We start from the raw sequence: 24,076 nt of genomic DNA, 5'->3' as shown, positions 1-24,076 counted from the left end.
TGCATTGTCGTCATGACAATCCTTCTCTACACACTATATCTTATCCTTATGGGGAATACCTATATAACACTGAATGATAAAAACAATAAAACTAGCCATAATGTAGCTTTTTAAAAAGCCTTAAACTGCTTCTGCTGCTTAAAGAATGCATTTAAACAAGATTAAAATGTCAGTCACAATAGTTTATTGTGAGAAACCATTAAATGTGTGTGTGCACGTGCACCTACAATATGTACACACCAAGTGGGTGTACTATACATCTCACCGCTGAATTAAGTGGGTAAGTCTTGGCAGTCCAACTGGAGTGCAAAGTAGAGAATATAATTATGCTTAGTTTTGCAGTTTTAAAATGGTCCCTGGGACCAAAAGTCTGTGTGAAGACACCTCTGATTGGTCAAAGGCTCTTTTCATGCTGCCTTGATAGACTTGAGCTTGTGCTATTGGGCTACAAACTGAGCCTTCAGTATAGCCAGTGTCCTCCTCGCTGATACCCAAATGCCACACAGCCCTTACTGTTCCCCCGACGTGGGGGAACATCAGAACTTGGACCCCCTGGCCCAGAGCCTTCACCTCTTCTTCATCTACGCCTGCCATCCGCTCGCAGAACTCTGTGGGGCTCATCTGGGTGTCCCCCAGACGGAACCTCAAAATGTTGGTTTCCACAGTGTTCAGATCCAACTGGTACAGAGGAGGGTCACACTGTAACAATGCTACAAGACAAAAAGGCAAAAGACATTCCATCAGAATCTTGAAATGGAACTTTGGATATTTAAATTTGGCTCAGTGGAACACAAAAGGAGAAATTTAAGTAATCAAATTTTAAATGCACTGAATGGGGACTGAAACTTTCAAGCTTCAAAAAGGGCACTATGTCCAGATGACTTATATGTGCATTATATTCCAAGGCTTCTGGAGCTTCTGGAGAACTGCTTGTGTGAAAAACAAACTCATTTCGTTGAACTCAAGGACCAAATCTGTTCGATTTGTCAACAGAATCATAAAAAAATCCCTTTGAAGCTTGAGAAAGCCCTGTCTGAAATTGAAAAGAGGAAAAAAAAGTCACGTTTTGTCATCCCTGGAAGAATGTTAAATGGGTTTCTACGAGGGTGACTAAATAATGACTTTTATTTTTAACTGAACTGTTCCATTGTGTTTATTTTAACAGCTTCAGTTCTGACTAACTGGTATTTTCTTTTAATGATTTAATTTAGTTTCTGATTTCTGAAAGACACCAATGTGGTGAAAATCAAGTTTGTAACATTGTTTAAGGGTCATTTCATCAGTCAACACCATTGCTGAGCAAACTGCAGTGGTACTAAAGACAGTTTTAAAAATATGGTTTGAATCAGCCCCTGTTTCCTTCCATCACAAACATGTAACCAATCCCATCAGCATGCTGGTGGGGCTTTTCATATCATTAGCCAACTGAATCTAAACTAAGAATGTTGATTTTAAGAAGGTAGCTGTCTGAGATGGCAAATGGGAACATGAGCTGTGTCCCAAACGATGCCGCTTACACTATGCGACTGTGTAGTGTATGTATTATATAAGGTTCTTTTGTCACTCATAATTGGAGTCTGATAGTTTCTCCCCCTCTGCTACATGATTACAGTTGTGACAGTTGAGTGCATGAAGTATTTGTTTTTTTCAGTTATTTAAGTGTATCATCCTTGTATTTAAAGTGCACTTTCTTTACTGGAATTTTCAGTGTGAACTCTCTACTCACACCATTTATACACGGCACAGAATAGTGCACAAGTATGTGAATTGGGATGCACCTATGGTGTATGTAACATTAGCAACACATTATTAGCTGTTTTATAATGTAGTCAAGCCAAAAGCTAATGATATCAATTACCATTATGTGTCTGATTTTTTAGAGAGTGATACATAAAATACATTGACTTGTAGACAACCATGTATAATTCGCTCTTCGAGTATTTTATATGCTTAATATATTCCTTTAATTCTCTTATAATCATTATGGTCTATGAAAAGGTCTTCATCGTGCAAAGGCTAACTAAATCATTACACCTACGTTGGTTGTGTAGTGTCGTGCTGAAGGGTTGAAGGAAATCTATAAGGTTCTGTCACCTTGAGCAAAGCTTCTGGAGTTCCTGTGGTCCTCCTCCAGTCTGCCAATCATGTCTGACAGGGCAGTCTTACCAGCTGCTGCCAAGACACCCGATTGGCGCATTCCGCCACCAAGTGCCTTGCGGGCACGTACTGCTCTCTGTATGAAATCTTTTGACCCACCAAGCATGGTGCCCACAGGTGCCCCGAGTCCCTGCCAAAGAGCAAATCAGATCAGAATGAAATTTAATACAGGGATAGAGAAAACAAAGAAACCATTACAGTACAGTACAGTTCAGATATAATTATTGTATTACATGGATGCATGTTTACTCACCATCCACCGTAATGCACTTAAGGGGGCTTTCACACAGAACATCTTTTTTTGTTAAAAAATAATTTTCCTAAAAGGTTCATGTCATATTTTTTACATTTTATTATCTGCACTCATGTAGTGTTGTTTTAGTATCTTTTATATATTATTACAGTATTTATTAGTATTTTGAATTACATTTACATTACATTTAGTCATTTAGCACATCCTTTTATCCAAAGCGATTTACAAATGATGACAATGGAAGCAATCAACAAAAGAGGAATGATATGCAAGTGCTATAACAAGTCTCAGTTAGCCTAACGCAGTACATGTAGCAAGTTTTTTTTATTATATAATAAATAAAAAGAAAACAGACAGAATAGAAAAAGAATAGACTAGAGCAAGCTAGTGTTAAAGGCATTATGCTTTTTGTTCATTGTATAGAAAACAAATAAATAGAATACAAAAAGAATAGAAAAGCTAGTGTTAGTTGTTGTTTTTTAAGAAAATGAGCAGTTAGTTAATGAATAGAGTGCAAGTCTAAAAGAGGCAAGTTTTTTAAGAATAGAATTAGAATAGAGTGCTAGTGTTAGAGGGTCAAATAAAGAATTTAAATAAAGACAAATAAAGAATTGCTTTTATTATTTATTTTATTATGTGCTTGTCACTTTTTATATTTCGATTTAGTTTTTTTTTTGTAATTTTAGTACTTAATGCTGGCAGCTTACTAAAATAAGTTTGTTGAATTATTTTGTTTTATATTTTCTTGTTTGCTTTTATTTTTAGCTTCATTTTTATGAAAACTATGTTTAAAACTTTAGTTAAAAGGTTTTATTTTAAGGTCAAAATACAACCCAAATTCCAGAAATGTTGAGACGTTTTTTAAATTTGAATAAAATGAAAACTAAAAGAATTTCAAATCACATGAGCCAATATTCTATTCACAATGGAACATAGATAACATAAATGTTTAAACTGAGAAATGTTACAATTTTATGCACAAAATTAGTTCATTTCAAATTTGATGCCTGCTACAGGTCTCAAAACAGTTGGGATGGGGGCATGTTTACCATGGTGTAGCATCTCCTCTTCTTTTCAAAACGGTTCGAAGACATCTGGGCATCGAGGTTGAGAGTTTCTGGAGTTTTGGTGTTGGAATATGGTCCCATTCTTGCCTGATATAGGTTTCCAGAAGAAGAGTTCATGGTCGTCTTTGACATATTTTTTTAATGGTGCTCAAAATGTTCTCTATATGTGAAAGATCTGGACTGCAAGCAGGCCAATTCAGCACCTGGACTCTTCTACTACGAAGCCATGCTGTTGTAATAGCTACAGTATGTGGTTTTGCATTGTCCTACACGTTTGCATTGTCCATACACGTTGTCTGGAGGGGAGTATATGTTGCTCTAAAACCTTTATATACCTTTCGGCATTCATTGTGCCTTCCAAAACATGCAAGCTGCCCATACCATATGCACTTACCATCAGAGATGCTGGCTTTTGCTGATGAGTGATGCAGTGTCGTCTGAGGGCCCGAAGACCACTGGCATCCAGCAAAGGTCTTCAGCCTTGTCCATTACACACAGAGATTTCTCCAGTTTCTCTGAATCTTTTGATGTTATGCGCTGTAGATGATGAGATTTGCAAAGCCTTTGCAATTTGACGTTGAGGAACGTTGTTTTTAAAGTATTGCACAATCTTTTTACACACTCTTTCACAGAATGGAGAGCCTCTGCCCATCTTTACTTCTGAGAGATTCTGCCTCACTAAGACATCCCTTTTATAGCTAATCATGTTACAGACCTGATGTCAACTAACTAAATTAGTTCCTAGATGTTCTCCCAGATTAATCTTTTCAAACTTTCTTGCTTGCTCATCCCTTTGTTGCCCCCGTGCCGACTTTTTTTGAGACCTGTAGCAGGCATCAAATTTGAAATGAGCTCATTTAGTGGATAAAAGTGTCAAATTTCTCCGTTTGAACATTTGTTATGTTCTCTATGTTCTATTGTGAATAAAATATTGGCTCATGTGATTTGAAAGTCTTTTAGTTTTCATTTTATTCAATTTTAAATAAACGTCCCAACATTTCCAGAATTCGGGTTGTAACAACATTGCCCTGAGGTCCACTTGTAATATTAATAAAATAGTTTTCAAGCCCAACAACAGTCAATTTGGGTTTTCATTTTCCACCCTCTCTCTGAATTTTAAACTTAAATGGACACTTAAAAAAAGCAACATTTGATTGGTCATGTGATCTTAACATGTTGGTTTTTATAAGGCAACCTGCTCCATGTAAAATAAAACCTGTCGTGTGTGAACACCCCAATATGTTTTACAATCATATTTGTATTTATGAATAAAGTATGAAGTACATTGCACAACAAAAGCGACAACTTGCAAATCACTCAAGTATAAATGCATCAAGTATAATCAAACAGCTGTTACAATATATGAGCATGTTTATAAATGACACCTGGAATACAGATGGTTGCTTTGTCTCTGAACGTCTGTAGTCAGTACAGGCAGAAGTGATTTGATATTCATATCGGTGGTCTTTGTCTATAAGCCCCAATTACATTTAATGTTTTTTCAGGGAGAGGGAAAGAGTAAAGTTCGGTGACGGGAGAGTAGCCTATTTCCAGCTAGATGCAAACAAGTTCTGTAATTAAAATGCAAATACGTTTGTTGACATCTACTCCAAGGATTTTGTTGAGAGTTGAGAGTGATTAGGTTTTACTTCAGGGCTTCTTCAATCGACTTTGTGTGTATGTGATGATCTGAGTTGTGATGTTGAGTTCATTCCGCGAGGAGTAATGAGGAGGACATTTCAAATCCTAGAAGATACGATGTGATTACAGGTGTGTTATCAGAGAAAAGTACCATCACACTTGGATGATATGAATGAAATAAGACTTGATAATCTGGATGTGTGAGACACCTTCAGGGTGCAGGTTTAAAGCATATGAGCACTGACTTTAACAAGGTCATTTCCAATGCCTCTCACCTAAACGGATTTCTCCTGCTTTTGGTGGAAACTCTACAGATTCTGTTTCTCACTGCCCAGAGTTGTTTTGTTCAAAATTACTGTGCTCTGGAAAAGCACTTTCTAGAGCATGAAAACTACTGCTGGTATATAATAAATCAATTTTTCTATTATGAAAATCTCACTACTCTTCAAGGTGATTTTTTTTTGCTGCATTTTTCTGTGCAGTTTCAATTTACATATTATATTCTCCTTTCTCTCACATAAAGATTTTATTGGCCTGCTGGCAGTCATAATAAAACAACCTGCATTGTGCTGAAATAAAGACTAGTCATTCCGCTAAATTAATCAAAATAAATAAACACACACACACTTCTGTTCAAAAGTTTGGGGTCAGCAAGATTTTACGCTTTTAAACGAAGACTTTTTAAAAATACTATACGAACAGTAGTATTACTCAATATAACTGTTTTCTATTCGTATATACAGTGCCCTTCACTAATATTGGCACCCTTGGTAAATATGAGCAAAGGTGGCTGTGAAAATAAATCTGCATTGTTTGTCCTTTTTATCTTTCACTCAAAAAATTCACAAAACTCCAACCTATCAGTGAAGTAAAACAATTGAAAGTGGGGGGTGGGAGCTCATTGTGAAATAAATGCTTTCTCTAGTTCATGTTGGCCACAATTATTGTCACCCAATTATTGCAACGTCCTTTTCCCAGGGTAACAGCTCTGAGTTTTCTCCTATAATGCCTGAAGAGTTTGGAGAACACCTGATAAGAGATCAGAGACCATTTTCTTCATACAGAATCTCTCCAGATCCATCAGATTCACAGCTCCATGTTAGTACTTCTCTTCAGTTCACCCCACTCATTTTCTGTAGGGTTCAGGTCAGAGGACAGGGACAGCCATGGTAAAAGATTAATTTTGTTCTCAGTGACCCATTTTTGTGTTTATTTTGATGTTTGTTTTGTTGTCCTGGGGTTTACCAGTTTACCAAATAAGCCAGGTTTATTTCAGTAAACCTGACTTATTGTCAGTTGATTTGGTTCAAAATAAGCCAGACTAACTGAAATAAGCCTGGCTTATTTGGTAAACTTGTTTTATGAAACAGGCCCCTGGTGGAAGATCCAAACAGGATTTATAAGCCTGTGGAACAGGAAGTCATGGCTGGACAATTTCATGCTCCTAGTCATCCTGGTGTGCTAAAAATTGGAAATATGAATGGGAATATACTTCAGAGATATTTTACTCATAAGAATTTCTAGGGGTGGCAATAATTGTGGCCAACATTCATTGGAGAAAAACATTTCAATGATAGGTTAGAAGTTTGTGAATTTTTTGAGTGAAAGATCAAAAGGATAAATGCAGATTTATTTTCACAGCCGCCTTTGTTCATATTTATCAAGGGTGCCAATATTAGTGGAGGGCACTGTAAATATGTGTGTGTGTGTGTTTATGTGGTTTATGAGGACACAAATTTGTATAATGACATGGGTATGACAGAGGTATTACAATATGAAGGTGGTTTATGAGGACACTGCCTATGACCCGTAATTCAAAAGGCTTAAAAAACATACTAAATGGTGTTTTTTGAAAATCTAAAAATGCACAAAGTCTCCTGTGAGGGCTAAGTTTAGGTGTAGGGTTGGTGTAGGGCAATAGCACACACAGTTTGTTCAGTATAAAAACCATTACGCCTATGGAGAGTCCCCATAAACCACAAAAACCAACGTGTGTGTGTGTGTGGCAATAGCCAAATTTGTAGCAATATCCAAAAATTCATTGGGTATGGGTCAAAATTATTGATTTTTCTTTTATGCCAAAAATCATTAGGACATTAAGTAAAGATCATGTTCCATGAAGATATTTTGTAAATTTCCTACTGTAAATATATCAAAACTAAATTTTTGTGTTGTAATATGCATTGCTAAGAACTTAATTTGGACAACTTTAAAGGCGATTTTCTCAATATTTTGATTTTTTTTTTTGCACCCTCAGATTCCAGATTTTCAAATAGTTGTATCTCGGACAAATATTGTCCTATCATAACAAACCATACATCCATAGAAAGTTTATTCAGCTTTCAGATGATGTACAGGTACAGCTCAAAAAATTTGAATATCATGAAAAAGTTAATTTTTTCTTGTAACTTATTTCAAAAAGTGAAACTTTCATATATTTTAGATTCATTACATGTAAAGTAAAACATTTCAAAAGTTTTTTTGTTTTGTTTTAATTTTGATGATCAGCTCATGAAAGTAAAAAATCAGTATCTCAAAATATTAGAATATTTACATTTGCGTTTCAATTAATAACAATCCATACAGTATAAATTCCGGGTATCTTGTTCTTTGAAGCCATGATAACGAGGAAGACTGATGACTTGGCAATGATCGAACATTGACACCCTCCACAAAGAGGGTAAGTCACAGAGGGTCATTACTGAAAGGTGTGGCTGTTCACAGAGTGCTGTATCAAAGCTGTTCACAGAGTGCTGTATCAAAGCATATTAAATGCAAAGTTGACTGGAAGGAAGAATTTGGGTAAGAAAAGGTGCACAAGCAACAGGGATGACCGCAAGCTTGAGAATACTGTCAAGCAAAGCTGATTCTAACACTTGGGAGAGCTTCACAAGGAGTGGACTGAAGCTGGAGTCAGTGCATCAAGAGCCACCACGCCCAGACATCTTCAGGTAAAGGGCTACCAAGCCACTTCTGAAACAGAAACAATGTCAGAGGCATCTTACCTGGGCTGTGGAGAAAAAGAACCGGACTGTTGCTCAGTGGTCCAAAGTCCTCTTTTCAGATAAAAGTAAATTTTGCATTTCATTTGGAAATCAAGGTCCCAGAGTCTGGAGGAAGAGTGGAGAGGCACAGAATCCATGTTGCTTGAAGTCCAGTGTGAAGTTTCCACAGTCAGTGATGATTTGGGCTGCCATGTCATCTGCTGGTGTTGGTCCACTGGGTTTTCTGAAGTCCACAGTCAACGCAGCCATCTACCAGGAAATTTTAGAGCACTTCATGCTTCCTTCTGCTGACAAGCTTTATGGAGATGCTGATTTCCTTTTCCAGCAGGACTTGGCACCTGCCCACACTGCCAAAGGTACCAAACGCTGGTTCAGTTTCCATGGTGTTACTGTACTTGATTGGCCAGCAAACTCGCCTGACCTGAACCCCATAGAGAATCTATGGGGTATTGTCAAGAGGAAGATGAGAGACACCAGACCCAACAATGCAGATGACCTGAAGGCCGCTATCAAAGCAACCTGGGCTTCCATACCACCTGAGCAGTGCCACAGGCTGATTGCCTCCATGCCACGCCGCAATGATGCAGTAATTCATACAAAAGGATGCCCATCCAAATATTGACTGCATAGAAATGAACATACTTTTCAGAAGTCTAACATTTCTGTTTAAAATATCCTTTTTTTATTGATCTTATGTAATATTCTAATTTTCTGAGGCACTGAATTTTGGGTTTTAATTATCTGTAAGCCATAATCATCAAAATTTCAAGAAATAAAGGCTTGAAATATTTCACTCTATGTGTAATGAATCTATATAATATAGGGGTTTCACTTTCTGAAATGAGTGACAAAAAATATTGACCTTTTTCATGATATTAAATTTTTTTTAGATGTACCTATATACAGTAAATCTCAGTTTTGAAAAATTGACCCTTATGTCTGGTTTTGTGGTCCAGGGTCACATATATATAATTACTCCATTACTCCAGCCTTCGGTTTTACGTGATCTTTCAAAAATCTTTCTAACATGATTAGGTGCTCAAGAAACATTTATTATTATCAATGATGAAAACAGTTGTGCTGCTTAATATTTTTGGGAAAGCTGTTTTTTCCAGGATTCTTAAATAGAAAGTTCAAAAGAACAACATTTATTTAAAATAGTGTTTTTTTTGTAACAGAGGTAAGTTTTTGTAACTTTCAACTGTCAAACTTGATCAGTTCAATGCATCCTTGCTAAATAAATGTCTTTAAAAATAGTACTGACCCCAAACATTTAAATAATTAATTGTACAAAATCAACATGTTGAATTAACATCTGTACTATTAATGTTCAATTAGCTTTATATCAGACATACAATGTCATATGTAACAGATCTGAATGAATTAGAACAGCAATCTGAGCGTTTTATATAAAAACAGCCATACTAGAATAACAATAATTGTATTATCATACAGTGGACCATAACCAAGCACGGACAGAAAGTGTGAGTGCTCACCTTGGACAGACACACACAATAAATAAATTAATAAAATAAATCAGTCTATGTTTAAGCACTAATTTACTAAATGAACATCACCAGGAGGTGTAAATGGAGGGAGTGTGTCCCATTGCTCAAAGTTTAGCCCCAGGTGTCTGACATATTCTCTCTCATACGTTTAATGAACCGATGTTCAACCAATATCTAACCTCCTGCAGGAAGGAGAGTGGGAGGACGCAGCTTCCCTGAATGTTGTGTGTGTTTTCCACACAAACCAGGCGGGAGCGTGGGTAGTGTGGGTCAGGGTAACCGTGAAGGATCTTGGAGATCAGCTGGTTGAGGTCAAAGGTCCCATCGCCAAGGGTAGTGACTGTTGCAGAATGGATGCCTGCAAGCTATGAACAAAAACAAAAGCACATTGTATTTAAGCCTACACATAATGTGGTATATAGGGCACATTTGGACTTTTCAAAAATAAACTCTTTTAAAACACACATTTCATATCCCCACTAGTTAATTTAGCCAACAAAGTTCAACAGTAAAAATACTCTGCTATTGAAAAGTTTTAGGTCAGTAAGTGAATACTTCTATTCAGCAAGGACCCATTAAACTGATGAAAAGCGACAGTAAAGACTTTTACAAAATGTGTTACAAAATTTTTTCTCTTTTTCAAACAAATGGACAAAAATGCATCACAGTTTCTGCAGAACATTAAGCAGCATAATTTATTGTGTTTAATAGCATTCTGTGGTGGAAATTGTAACTTTTGGTGGACATTTTAATATTTCTGAATAAATTGGCAGGGTCCTTTATATGCAATGTAAATAATGTAACTGTCAGGTAGTATTTATATATATATACAGGATTACAAGAATAACCAATGGAATAACATGAGAGACAAAGAACATAATATGTACGAGACAAATCCCCCCATTTGTTCATACCTGTGCACTTCCTCCCTGCATAAACGTGAATATGAGAGAGATCACCTACTATCATCTCATCACCTCTTTCTCTGCAGTGACCCATAACTGAGACAAAAAAGAGAAAAGAAATATGAGGGCAACATATGTGTTGGGAAGAACAGCTCTGCTATGCGTTACTGCAACATCTGGTCACTAACAAGAACAAAATTCCAAGAATAGTGAGCTATTTCTGTGAGCTAAAGCACAAATCAATATCATTTTTGAAATATCAGATTTTAATAGCCAGAAGCAGCTCCTAGGCAGTGACAGAGACCACAGTGACACTGGAAAACAGTATTATACGTGTTCATTTTACCTCAGCTTTTACCAAGTGACAACTGTAAACAAGTTTTATTAATAGCCCTGGGCACCATCCTGCAATCTCACCTGCAATCAGGTTACTCATCGTTCCTGTGGGGACATACAGAGCCGCTTCCATGCCAAACATATCAGCAGCTTTTTTCTGCAGTTCTACTGAAAGAATTGGAAAAAAATATCATGTATAAATTACCTAATGCAAGAACATATGTAAACAACCGATTTGCAGATAGCATATATAAACACTACTAGTCAAAAGTCTGGACTTGCAAACTCATCTTTTAAATATATTTAATAGTACAGTGATCAAACTGTAAAAAATAAGTATGAAAATGATGTATTTACAATAAATAAAAAATGATCTAAGTATCTTATATTTTAACTTATTCAAAGCAGCCATGCTTTGGTGTGCTAATAGATTTGAACATCATGAGGTGAAACCTACCTACTTTCAGTCTAAATTAGTCCAATTGAAAAATAAGTTTAAGTTCAAGCATTACTGTAAAAAAAAAATCTGACTAAAAATGTACAAAAGTAGCCTGAACATCAAATTTTTAGTAGAATTTAGTTTATTTTTTGTGTGAACCGAACAAAAATACTCTAAACATATTGCTAGCAAAAGTTGTTTTGTTTACCTTAGATACTCAATTATTTGTTCACAAAATATCCAAATGTTCTCCCAACTTTTCAAATTGAGTCATCTGAACAAACAATTTTACATTAAACAATATTGCACAAGTTCTCAGCATGCATTGCAGCTTGAAATTATTTTACGTTAATTATTATAAAAATATTATCATTGTTTTACCGGCTTAATTTAGGCTGCTGCTGCTGCTGTCACTGTCAGTTAGCTGTCATGTGGATCAGAGTTCATATTTTATTGATTTGCCATTTGTTGATCCTCACCAGAATCGTGTGCTGAGGTATATGTTCATCTCATTGCAACTGCTGGTGCATTTGTCTATGAGCATAAATGTTTGCCTTTAGTTTTAAGAGGCAAATGCTACCCATATTATGTAGTGGGCTTTGAAAATGAACATACGTCTAAAAGAAAGAGAACTGTTGAAAAGATTAGCATTGCTAAATGCAAACAAATATTTGGTTGATCTGACAGATCTTTTAAAACTCAATAGACTGACTTTTATTCATTAGATGAACAAAAGTTTTTAAATTGTTAGTTGCTAGGTGAGTGCGATAGGTTGCTAGGTCAACTTATTATTATTATCATTATTATTTTTTTATTTTTTTACAGTGTGTCCTTTAGGTCAAAGGTTAACTGGAAACATGAATTCCATTATTTTAATTTCTCTCTCTCTCCTTTAATACAATTTAAAATAACTACTCTCTATTTTAATACATTTTAAAATGTTGTTTATTCCTGTGATGGATGAATTTTCATTTGCTGCTCAAGAAACATTTATTATTAATGTAGAACAGTATTTTCATGGAAAATTTCCTTTTTCTCAGGATATACTTTGATGAATGTAAATAACAAAAGAACATTTAAAATAAAATAAAAAAACTGTAACATCAAAAATGCATTTACTGTCACTTACATCCTAGTTGAATAAAAATATTAAAAGTATGGATTCCTTTTTTTATATAAATATATAAATAAAATAAATAATACAAATATTGCTGATCCTTGTGGAAGCCAGTGGATGTAAAGGCAAAGTATAACAGTATTTCAGTAACTAAAAAAAGGTGGTTAACATCTTGCAATTCTGAGAAACGTATTATTAGCTGAAGAAATGTAAGTAATTATTATTTAACAGAAGATGCAAAGCATAGCTATATTGTCTGCAACTGTTTTACAGTGTTTTACATTATAGGAACAGCAGCTAAAAATGCAGACCATAGGGGAACAATGTTGCATCTACCACATCTGTTTTTATGTATTTAACAGATGAATCACAATTAAGCACGACTGGAGCCTATACCTATATAGACATGAATAATAGAAACTCAATGACATCGATCAGTTTACAGTAATCCTCTCAAAACTACAAAACCAGTCGAGGTTGTTGAGTCAACAGAAAGATACCACTTGCAGTGTACAGTCTGATCTGTAATATTGAAAAATCTTGTAGCCTGACCCATACTGAGTGATGGACAAAGAAAAACAGTTTGTATTTAATACGCTAACTAAAGTTATATTAACTCTGTCCACTTGTAGGCGCTCAAGTATAACATTTGCTATCATTATCGAGGACTAAACTACTTTAGCTTGTGGATTTGAACGTGTCTGAACTGCATTTTGTAATAGTATATTACATTTTCTTTGCTTTTCTTTTGCTATGTATCTAATTGATCATATAGTGACCTCAAAATGTATTTGGGTACACTCAAAATGGCTCTGCATTCAATTAAAATGCCATAAAGCTGTCAGCACAAGCACGTCTAGACATCAAATTTTGTGTAAATAAAGTTAAAGTGGTGAACTACTTCTATGGTTACTTAACACCTCTGTCTGAACTTAAGGACTTTGAGGAAACTAACTTAATTCTAGGAAAAGCTCTTGCATCATTTGTTTGCAGATGCCATATTGTGATATTTTGTAGGATCTTATGCAATGACATCCTTCAGTGACATTTAGATGTGACTTTTGGAATAATATTTTTTTTTTTAAATGCTCACCAAGGCTGCCTTTTTTTCTTTCTTTTTTTTTGATGAAAAATACAGTGAAAATTGTTATATCACGAAATATTATGATCACAATTTAAAATGTAATTCATTCCTGTGATGGCAAGTTTGATTTAACGTGTGCGTTCGGATATTATCTGTCATATATATATATATATATATATATATATGTATATGTGTGTGACCCTGGACCACAAAACCAGTCTTAAGTCACTGGGGTATATTTGTAGCAATAGCCAAAAATACATTGTATGGGTCAAAATGATCTATTTTTCTTTTATGCCAAAAATCATTAGGATATTAAGTAAAGATCATGTTCCATGAAGATATTTAGTAAATTTCCTACTGTAAATATATCAAAACTAAATTTTGGATTAGTAATATGCATTGCTAAGAACTTCATTTAGACAACTTTAAAGGCGATTTTCTCAATATTTTGATATTTTTGCACCCTCAGATTCCAGATTTTCAAATAGTTGTATCTCGGACAAATATTGTCCTATCATAACAAACCATACATCAATGGAAAGCGTATTTATTCAGCTTTCATGTTATGTATAAATCTCAATTTCAAAAAATCGATGCTTATGACTGGTTTTGTGGTCCACGGTCACATATATAGGCCTGTACACACACACACCACAATTAAATGTTTTCAACAACTTTTCTATTGTTTCAACAAGTATTACTGTTTCAACAAGATTTGTATTGTTTAAAGTAACAATCAAGTTTATTGTTTAATATTAGAATGTAATTTGAACATAATACATAACATTTTAGCACAAAATACACTTTTAACAATTTGGACATCTCGACTGTAAATCATGCTTCTAACTCTTATGTAACTAGAAACAGTTAGACTTAGTGCATCCACCTGCAGATGTCTAGCAATGTCATTTAGTCATGACATGCATATTTGCTGAGTGACTGCATGACTTATTGAAGATGCTCTCCGTTTGACTGTTATATGTGGCCACTAAAATATCCACATCCCATTAATAGCTCTTAATTGCAAATAAAAAATAACATCACAACCGGTATGTCAGCAAGGCTCCTGAATCCGCTTGATGCTCGAGTGTCACGCTCACATGCTCAGTGCCGTGAGTAACACGATCTTATTTACACTCGCTGCACTCAGGCCTGAAAGGCCTGTGCACCCGCTGCAGTGATGTCATACGGTCAGCAGCGGAGGTTTCCTGGCCTTTACTGGCTGTGTTTCCAGCAGCTGAGCTCTGCCAGGCCGACTCTAATAAAACCCTGCGGGAGGTGTGAGGAGAGGTTGTGAAAGTGAGTCGAGCAGCTGTCTGGGTTTCCAGTAAGAGGCAGGAGGGTGGGGGCAGGTGAGGTCTGGGGTGTGCCAGATGGCACCCGATTCTTACATTATATTCAAATGAGAGCATTTGTCATCCATCCCATGCCAGACTGCTCTGGCTGTAGGGCATGACTTGTGGTGCAGCGGAGAGATCTGTGTGTGGCGAGAAAACTCCCATCATGATTTCTTGTGCATTCCCTATGTTTGAATTACTTTTTAGTTTAATTTAACAACCTTTGAGTTTAGTAAAAGGATTTTTGACACATGAGGAAATTGTTTGGAGAGTTCAAACCCTGTTGTGCTCCACGGGCTGATGTATTGTTGTTTGATGGCGGTAAAAACGGATGCATCATATATCACAGTGTCCACTTAAAAGTGCTTAATAAACATGTCAAGTGGGATTGTTTTTAGGCGCAGCACATTATACCTTAATGTATCAGCGGGTGTCTTTATATTTATCTTTTACTGCAGCTGCTGGATTAGTGCCTGTAAATGAGCTGCATATGATTTTTTTTTCTAGTGTGTCTGAAGAAACAGCTCCCTGTTGTGAGAGAAACCGTTGCAGTAAGAGGAGGGTTTACTGGAAGTCAGTTTGAAAGAGTTCCCTTCATTCTTCTATTTTTTTTTTTTACCACGCTAAGATTCTCCTGCTGATTGCATTGCATATTTCCGCGACCAAAACTATGCACGCACAGACTGTATGTTATTGTAAATCCTGCATATTTACTCTAGTGGACTGGGTTGGGAAGATGTTTCTCAGGAAAGCTCGAGCAAGTGTTTAGATCAGCAATTTGTGTATTTCATGATTTTTATATACAGTACATGTTCTGGGGTTTTTGTGGCCATTTTCAGTTGAGTGCTGATAAGCCCCGTGCATGCTGGCATTAGCTTTGTGTAAATAGTGAAATGGTTTCCTTTTAGAAGTAGAGGCCAGCTTATCTGGATTCCTTCATAACAATGTCTGTCAGGAACAAAATGTGTTTTCAAATTAATTTTCAAATATTGTTAGGTTTTTCGCACTTTTTTCATTTTACAAAAGTATTTATAAATCGGTTGTTTTTGTCATGTGATTATTTTTTTCAGCTGGTTTTGTTTCATTTAGTTTTTTGTTTACTTTGCGGATTTTATGAAAATATTTTTATATGAATGATTTTATTGCAGCTTTTTTCTGTGTAGTTTAGTTTTTTGTTTACTTTGGATCCTTTCTTTCAGGTTAGGAAATTGGTTTCATATGAAACATTTCATCATAATATTTTTTGTTTACTTTGCATATTTTCTTTCCGTTTATAACAAATGTTTTCGTATGAATTGTTTCATCATAGTTTATTTAGTTTTTTGTTTACTTTGCACATTTTACATAAATGTTTTTTATATTAATTGTTTCATTGTAGTTTTTTCTGTGTGGTTTTGTTTACTTTGGATCTTTTCTTTTAGGGTAGGAAAATGTTGTCATGTGAATCATTTCTACTTAGTTTAGTTTTGTTTAGTTTTTTGTTTGTTTGTTTGTTTACTTTGCATATTTTCTTTCGATTTACAACAAATGTTTTCATATGAAGTGTTTCATTGTAGTTTTGTTTAGCTTTTTGTTTACTTGGCCTATTTTCTGTTTTTTCAGTTTACAAAAATGTTTTTAAATCAGTAGTTTTCATCTTAGTTTTTAGTTTACAATAATAACCCTCTTCTGTCTTACACCATTTCATTTTAAAATGCAGCTAATATTAGGTTGTTTGTAATAGTGTTCAAGCATACGTTCAGTTTGACATGCAGCTGTCATCAGATACATCACTAAACCTAAAACGGACAAAGCCAGATACTGCCTAGGGCTCATCATTTCCCGGTTTGAGTCTTAAATGAAGGCACTAGCTAAACATAGAGTGCAGGATTTAGCACAGTCATCACAGTACTGTGACATCACTGGCCCTGGGATCTGTAGCTCTATTTTGGTGGTGTTTACAGCAACAGTACAGACAAAACACAAGCTGGACATGCTGGTCAAGTGGAACACCAAAACCAGAAGATCTAGTTCAGATTCCACTTGGTTTCAAAATCATTGTCCCTCCTATTTTGTTTAGAGCTATTATGTCCTAAAGTTCTTTGTCCACGTATGCACATTGTTTATATTTCTTACCGGCCACAAAACTTTATTTTGCATATTTTTTTTATTTATTAAAAAAAATCTAGATTAATAACCTTATGCTATAGGATATTTTGGGTGTTTTTTGTTCACTCTCTGTAAAGCACCTGTTGTGAAATTAAAGGCCCATGTTGTTTCTAACTGGTCTAACTGGTTTCTAACTGTAAAATAAAGAATTCCTACACTGTAAAAAAATAAATTAATTACTTTAAAACAGAGAAAAAAGTATATTTAAATGAATTTACCAAATTACTCAAATCAGTTTTTAATATTAACAATATGAGAAAGAGACAAAGAGAAAGCCACATGCTGATTCAAAGTACACACCTGACACCAAAATAATGCAATCAAACATTTAACATAAAACCCTAATGTACATAAATCATCACAGATATTTCTGGGAATGCCAGTTAATGTTTTATTTTTCATTGTAAATTAAAAGATTACTTCTTTTTTTCCCTTCCAAAATTCGGATATTTTACAGTATTTTACTGTAAAATTACTGGAAATGTCCCATCAGATCTACTATAATTTTTCACCATACTTGAATACTTACTATGTATCTTTTTAAAATTTGTTAGAAGTGATAACATGTAAAGTAGAACACTTTCTCATCATTTGTCAGATGTGTTTAATATATAATCCAAATGACTAAATGAATATTATGGCATACTAGTTTAGGATTAACAATACATATAAGACTATATACCATACATAATGACAGATGATTATGCTTAAGCCTCCCACTTTACCAGTTATACACGTATTCACCCTATATCATGTTACTACCAGTAAAAGCAATGCACCCACATGCTGATTTTATAACTCTGACCCCTTCTGCTCCTTCAAACTGTGCTTTTATTGTTTACTCATGTTTTTTTGTTGTTTTTGTTTTTCTTTAAATACTATTGCTTTCTTCCTGGTAGAATGTGGAATCCTACAGCAAGTTTTCCAGTAAAAGCTGGAAGGATCACATGTCACAGGCTGTTTTGATGAAACTGCATTGAAAGTCTCATGAGTACAGGTGACTGTAATTCAGAGTCATGCTTTAATCCATTATTGTTAATCTCGCTTTTATTGGCAGAACAATCAGAAGGGAAATGCTGTTCTTTGTAATTTTACTGGAATCGCTATGTGTGTGTGTGTGTGTGTGTGTGTGTGTGCAGGTGTGTTTGTTTGTACAGGCTGAGAGAGAGATAAAGAGAGTGAAAGCGAGCCTGTCATTTGATCTGGTGTGGTACCGTATGTGATAAGGAAGCCCGGCGTTACCGCTGGACGTGAGTTTTCCATTTCCTCTCAGATCCTTCAGGCTCATCTCCATTATACCGATACGGCGACGTGATGCGACCATCACAAACACAGCTGCTGCATCCTGCTTATGAGTGCAGGAACTCAGGATAACAAAACTGCAGCAACAGACAATAGAAGCCACATTCAAGAAGAATTGCCTGTCAACCTGCATTTGCTCTCAGCTGAGAAGGCACAGCTGCAGTGTTTGTGTGTGTGTGTGTGTGTGTGTGTGTGTGCGCTCACATGTGTATGTATGCACTGCCCTATATGTCTTAGAAATATGCCATTCCGCTCTCAGCTGGACCGTTTTTCTGACATTAAATTGGATTAGCTGTGAATGGAGGGAGAGACAGAGAAATATTGACTCCTTCTCGGAAAGGAGAGAGAGGGCAACGCCTTTCCAATAACCATAAACCCTGGGGCTGAAAATAGACCATACAAATGTGTATATCACAAATGAGCTACTGTTGTTTGCGGACGGTGGGTGGTGTTCTTCCACTTTCTCTTTCAAGGGTACAGTCTGTCTCTCTTAAGTCAACACACTCTTTGTAATGACCTCAATCAAAAGAGAATGCGGTAAATGAGGTGTTACTCTCCATTGCACCAGAGCAATGTTTACTACACACACCTCCAATAAAGTTCACTCTTATCTTTGTAATTGCCATGTGGCCTGATGTTTGTTGTGATCTGTGGATGGCGTTATAGATTTCCTAATTAGTCAGACGATGTTGCATAATGATGGCCAGAGGTCAAGCTTTCTTGTTAAACTCAACCATATACATGCACAAGCACACTTATATGATAATATAATATACACTATTACTCAAAAGTTTGAGGTCAGTATTTTTATTTTTTGGATGGAATGAATACTTTTATTCTGCAAGGACACATTATATTGATCAAAAGTGACAGTAAAGACATTTATAATGTTACAAAGATTTATATTTCAAATAAATGCTGTTTATTTTAACTTTCTATTCATCAAAGAATCTTGGGGGGGGGGGGGGGGGCTTTCAAAAAAATATTACGCAGCACAACCATTTTCAACACTATATATGAATGTCTCTTGAGTGGCAAATCAGCATATTAGAATGATTTCTGAAGGATCATGTGACAATGAAGACTGAAATAATGGCTTGCGAAAATTCTGCATTTTCAGAGGAATTAATTCAATTTTAAAATAGAACTGTTATTTTAAATTCTAATAATATTTCAAAATATGGCTTTTTTTTTTGATAACTTGTTTAAAAGAAAAATCAACCCAAAATTCTTTATGTTTTTTTTGTTTGTTTTAATTATATTATATCTTGTACTTGTTCTTTATTTATTTGCATCCCTGAAGGGCAAATGGTTAATATGAATTTGTTACATTCAGTGTTTTTCATATTAAAGCTGAAGTGTGTCAATTCTGTTTAACTAGTGTAACCAGTAAACAAACAAAATGTGTTAACTTGCACAAATAATGGCTGCGTAATTTGGGAAGTTACCCTAAAAATGGTGTATTTATAGTTAACTCTCAATATTAACTTTAAAAAGGTAATTTTTGTGATGATAAATATGACAGTGTTCTTCTCAGTGTAGGTGTTTATGGGAATTCTTAAGTCTTTTAATATATTTTGCTTAAAAAATCCAAAATAAATCCTAAATCTAATTGCTGTTTGGGTAGTTTTATGTACGAAAGGCTCCACTGTTTTTGGATGTTTGCATTCATTAAAACAAAATACCTACATTAGTCTAGAAACATTAAAGGTGTGCCACCTCCCTTGTAAGCTACCCAGGATCAACTTTGTGACCTAAAATCCATCACAGACATCCTGAGGCTTGTGGTACCTTTGTTTTCAATTCCGTAGAGGAAGTCAAATCATAAGGATTTTGGTAATGCTCAAAAATGCCTTTGTTTTGCTCACTCTTTTACGGTTAGGACATTCTGTCGAGAAACTACGATTATGGCCCGCCTACAGTCATGTGACTTCTTGGCTAATGAATGCTTGTTGCACATGAGTACAGTTTTTTGCAACAGACCAGATATTGTGGTGTAAAGCTGCTTCATATCCCAAAAGTGACTGTAATATTTTGAGGTCCAAACGAAACTGCTTACGAATAATCTACATGGCTGACTTGACATTTCAATTCCTGTCAAAAAGGCTTTATAGTGTCTGCCAAATTTCACCAAGTTTGCTGGCTAATTTTAACATAAAGTGACAATGTGATGGGATTATGCTATTTCTCAAGGTTGTGCCACAAAGTACATCTTACTTCCCCAGAGCTGGTCTGAAACTTAGGGCTGGCAAAACAATGCTTGGCGCCTTTGAAACTCTCTAGAGTCTGAACAGCACTGCTAAAACAGGCTTTATGTATGGATGGATTACATAAACATTGACAATCCAGTAAAATTGTCAAAAGTAACTCTGACTTGGCATAATTTTTATTGCCTTATAAAGTTTACAGTCGACAATCTGCTAAGTGAGCCGCATAGATTTTCCAATTGTACGTTCTCGTTTTTTTGTTTTGTTTTGTTTTCCTGCAAAATAGCTTCCATAAAAAAGTGAATAAACATCCTCTATACTTCTTCCTCTTTGTAAAAAATTTTGAGCAATAATTAGCTTTTTTGGTTCTATACATTTCATAATCAGGCTCTTTCTTATGAATTGGGAAGTGGATGAAGGACGCTTCTTTGAATTCTTGTATCTGCCTGTCCAAATTCCTTTCTCAATGCCTTCCACTCTACAAAGCCTCAAACTTGCAAAATCCAAACAAATGAAATGAAAAACAGGTGAGTGCAAAAATGCAAAATAGGTAGGTTGGGTCAGTTGGTACAGGATGCACCACTATATAAAAAAATGTGGTATAGATTGGTATTTTATTCATATTAAAGTAAAGTAACCTTACGTGTCCAGTGTTTATGGTTCAGCCACTATTGCACCATTATATTCGGTCAGTTGGAGTACTGAAGTTTTGAGAATCAACTAATATGTGATTGATATTTAATAGCAGAGAAATCAAATAAAATTTTAGATTTTTACATTGCACAACAACTTAGTGGGTCTTCATGTATGTGCAAGATGTGTTTTTCTACCTGTATGGTTTTATTTAGTGAGTTTGGGATCTTGGGATCAAGTTCTCTATATGTATTTAAATATATCCTTTAAAAATCTTTTTATTCAGTGTGATATCTAATCATGCAGATGTCTTATTTAGAGATTCTCTGCCCCATTTTGCTCAGACTTTTATATGCACTCTCTACCTTTCTCCGCTCATGTGTTCTTTTGCCAAGAAATCCATCTTCAAATATCCCTTTCTGACCCTATTCCTCTTGACCCTCCCCACTGTCTTTCTTCTTCTCCCTCCCCCTTTTCTCTCTCTCCCCCTCTCTGGAAAGTCACATGGTTTCCCTGAAGTGGAGCACCATAAAGCGAGGAGTGCAGGGGGCTCACTGCCCTCATTTATTTTCATGCTCTGCTTGAGCAGTCCCCTCACTGGTCGAGATAATGTCATGTGACATTTTGTGTCTGCCTGAGGTAAAGTTGCCAGGTGCATTTATGCAGCACATACCAAGACTTTCAGGGTACGTTCTGTATCGCACTGCAGATTATTTGGCATTAAATGGGGGATACTGCATTTTCTGAGGTGTGTGTGGCAGGTAACTTGTGCATCTGTGATTTGCTGACAAGGAAGAGGAGACATAGGGGTGTTACTATTCAGATAGCATGCAGTTTTAGTGCCCTCAAAGACTAGAGTTGTACAATTTGTCCACAACAGCAAGCAGTCTGTATGCTAGGAATCAAAATATGCTTTACAAAGGCAAATAAATGGAACATTCCAGGAATCTGCAACAATCCTGCCATAGAATAGAGATTAAAACCAGTTTGTCTGTTGTTCAGCCTGTAAAGACTGTCATTATGCTATTTATGCCATTGAATGTAGCTTGACTCACTTCTGCTAATTATTTCTGAGAAAAATAGCTCTAGTTTCTCATGCTATTACAATTGAATCAAAGAATTGTGCTGTTTAAACAATTATCTTTTCTTTTAACACTGGAAACCTCCTAGATGTAATTTAAAGGGAGAATAAATGAACTGGAAAAATTATGCGACGGGAGAGTTACAAAGGCAGGTTTCTGTGGCCCTCAGTATATCCTGCTGATAAGTATTGACAGGCCATAGGCTGTGGTTCTGTGATGAGGTATCATTTTACAAACATGGAAGTCGGGTTTTGGCTCAGCCGTTTATGAATCTTCCAGCCATACGCTCCTCAGATGGAACTGCATTGCAACCAGCAAACCAACATGCTTGACACTTACTCATATTTTTATTCCTCCCTTCTTCTCAATCTGTCATGGTCAGTTAATGGTATTCTGATTTTCTTCCAGGAATTCTTAAATATTCTGTGCTGGGTGATGTTGTTATTCCATATCTATTCCTGTGTGTTGCTAATGGCTTTATCACATCATTTGGAAAATACCAGACATATTAAGAATTATATCACAGACCCCGAAGCTGTGTACACAGATATTATGAAAAGTTACAGGTGATCGTCTGGCATGTGTACAAGTACAGCTAAATCCTTCAAACTCTTAAATTCCTCTTATTCTCCTAACGGATTCAAGCCCTAGGCCAGGAGATTCCTGAAAAGACAGATACAAAATGTCAGTCTAATCCAGTTCTGTGGAAACTGTGTTTAATAAATGATGGACCAAGAAGAATTTGTGACCAAAACAAATGTTAAAAACAAGTCAGACAACTTTTGGAATCAAATGAGGCAACTGCTGCTGGGAAGTTGATTGCCGCAGGCCACATTTTAACAGGTTTGCTTAAAACGGTTGTTTGTTGAGTGAAACCATTAACTAGTTCAAGTCCAATGATTCACTAACAGGTTTTACTATTTCTAAAGCCAAGATCTTTAATGGTGATGCATCCTGTAATGGTATAGCCCAGCATTAGACTGACAGTTCGTACAATTATATACTTCCCCAGTTCTACAGAGAGCAGACAAAGCAATGCAACTCTACATAATACATGAGAACTATAGAGAGAATGTCAATAGAAAAACAAAGCCAAAACCTGAAAAAAAAAGTTGTTTATGTCACGAGTCCGGGTCCTGCACTCCTCCCTGGCGCCACAGGAGGCCGCCATCTCCCGTTCTCTCGGACTCATCTCCCATATCACTTACACCTGCCACATAACACACACCTGCCGCATCATCATGACACTCAGGACACCCACAGCTGTTTCCCATTTGTCTCGGACTATTTAGTATCCCCTCTCCCACTACTCTGCCTGGGTTCATTATTTGTCTTGCCATGTCGTCTGCCATTGATTTGAAGTGTTTGTTGTGCCGTGTTGGCCTTTATTTATATTATTAAAAGCCTTACCTGCATTTGGACCCTGACCTCGTCTTTCCACGCCATTCCTGGGGGCGTACCGTGACAGAATGAACCCAGCTAAGATGGGTCCAGCAGGGAGGCTCCTCAACATCCGCCAGGGGAAACGGAGCATTGAGGATTATGCCAGGGACTTCACTGGACTGGCTGGTCAGTCGACCACTGAGAGGTCCTGCCTCGTGGTTTTTTTCTGGGGAGGCCTAGTGGAGCCCTTCAAGTCCCTTATGCCTTACTGGCACCCCGAGGAATCACTGGAGGAGTACGTGAATCGGGCTCTTTACTTGAGCGGCTCAGCCTTTCGGGTGGATTTAGCTGCGGAACCCGTTCACAAGACTTCCGAGGCGGCGATGCACGCTCACGATCCTCCTGAGAGCGCGGCGTTCGCTCACGAAGCTCCCGAGACAGCTGTGCTCACTCACGAAGCTCCCGAGAC

The 24,076-nt window shown here is 36.3% G+C and overlaps 1 pseudogene across 1 annotated transcript; it reads right to left on the bottom strand.

Annotated features, from left to right (window-relative positions):
* Window positions 1-437: 437 nt before the first annotated feature.
* Window positions 438-21,545, bottom strand: LOC306852734 (annotated as a pseudogene). The gene is made up of 8 exons: window positions 21,508-21,545; window positions 18,215-18,379; window positions 14,651-14,784; window positions 10,954-11,040; window positions 10,546-10,632; window positions 9,811-9,996; window positions 2,095-2,287; window positions 438-710 (listed from the first exon to the last, which is right to left on the bottom strand). The product of its transcript is annotated as an uncharacterized misc_RNA (transcript).
* Window positions 21,546-24,076: the final 2,531 nt, after the last annotated feature.

Source organism: Barbus barbus, assembly GCF_936440315.1.
Source record: "Barbus barbus genome assembly, chromosome: 32".
In the NCBI taxonomy this organism is placed as follows: Eukaryota; Metazoa; Chordata; class Actinopteri; order Cypriniformes; family Cyprinidae; genus Barbus; species Barbus barbus.
Note: the sequence above shows the minus strand (reverse complement) of the source record. Positions and strands in the feature narration are given on the sequence as shown.